This window comes from Anguilla anguilla, chromosome 1 (genome assembly GCF_013347855.1).
Source record: "Anguilla anguilla isolate fAngAng1 chromosome 1, fAngAng1.pri, whole genome shotgun sequence".
In the NCBI taxonomy this organism is placed as follows: Eukaryota; Metazoa; Chordata; class Actinopteri; order Anguilliformes; family Anguillidae; genus Anguilla; species Anguilla anguilla.
The window spans coordinates 71,846,790-71,848,353 of NC_049201.1; positions in this window are offsets into that span (position 1 = coordinate 71,846,790).

Here is a 1,564-nt window from a genome sequence, read left to right on the forward strand (position 1 = left end):
GCTTTGCGTGAGTGCGGTTAGCCCTTTGCGTGAGAGCGGTGTGAGTGCGGTTAGCGCTTTGCGTGAGTGCAGTGTGAGTGCGGTTAGCTCTTTGCGTGAGTGCGGTTAGCGCTTTGCGTGAGGGCGGTGTGAGTGCGGTTAGCGCTTTGCGTGAGGGCGGTGTGAGTGCGGTTAGCGCTTTGCGTCAGTGCGGTGTGAGTGCGGTTAGCGCTTTGCGTGAGTGCGGTTAGCCCTTTGCGTGAGTGTGGTGTGAGTGCGGTTAGCGCTTTGCGTGAGTGCGGTTAGCCCTTTGCGTGAGGGCGGTGTGAGTGCGGTTAGCGCTTTGCGTGAGTGCGGTGTGAGTGCGGTTAGCGCTTTGCGTGAGGGCGGTGTGAGTGCGGTTAGCGCTTTGCGTGAGGGCGGTGTGAGTGCGGTTAGCGCTTTGCGTGAGTGCGGTTAGCGCTTTGCGTGAGTGCGTTGTGAGTGCGGTTAGCGATTTGCATGAGTGTGGTGTGAGTGCGGTTAGCGCTTTGCGTGAGTGTGGTGTGAGTGCGGTTAGCGCTTTGCGTGAGGGCGGTGTGAGTGCGGTTAGCGCTTTGCGTGAGTGCGGTTAGCGCTTTGCGTGAGTGCGGTGTGAGTGCGGTTAGCGCTTTGCGTGAGGGCGGTGTGAGTGCGGTTAGCGCTTTGCGTGAGTGCGGTTAGCCCTTTGCGTGAGGGCGGTGTGAGTGCGGTTAGCGCTTTGCGTGAGGGCGGTGTGAGTGCGGTTAGCGCTTTGCGTGAGTGCGGTTAGCGCTTTGCGTGAGTGCGGTGTGAGTGCGGTTAGCGCTTTGCGTGAGTGCGGTGTGGTGTTGGTGTCCCTCACACGCTGCTGAGCACAGAAACCGCAGGCTGAGTGCTGAACGTGGCCCGTTTGGCTGCTGCCGGCCTTCTCCTCCCAACACTCGCTCCAAAGTGGCAGGGGTTTATCGAGCACGGCGCAGGTCTGTCACCCAGCTCGGCCTACAGAGTCCTCCAGGTCTGTGGGGAGAGGGGGGTTCGGCGTGTGCTTTTGCCACCGTAACCGAGGCAGTCGGGGTTCTCACATGTTTCTTTCTCTAGCATCAGAGGCTCGTTCACTGCAGGCGACTCTGAGTGGGAGCAAGAGGCACTGAACAAGTTTTTTTTTTTTTTTTTGTAAACTGCCACGAAAATGTAATGAAGAGAAATTGTAGTGGCAAAAAAAATTCTAAAATGTCATGCAGCAGCAATGGGCCTGAGTAAATGGGAGGTCTGGACCCCAGAAATGACAGTTAATGAGATCCATGCCAAGGGGTCAGGAACTTCTCTGCATCAGTAGCAGATGTCAAAAGGAGCGGTGAGGTGTTGTGTGGACCAGTCCCTGCAGGAGGACACCCAACCCCTCCCCAACCACATTTGCAGGGACCACCCTCAGGGTGGACCCCCCACCCCCTTTAACCTCCCACCCGCACCACCGCACAAAAATGTAAAGGGTGATCAAGGTCTTAGCGTGTTGCCAGGGGCAACGGGGGGGGTGGGGGTAGGGGGTGGTGTTGGTGTTGGTGTTGATAATGTGAGCCAGCTAGAA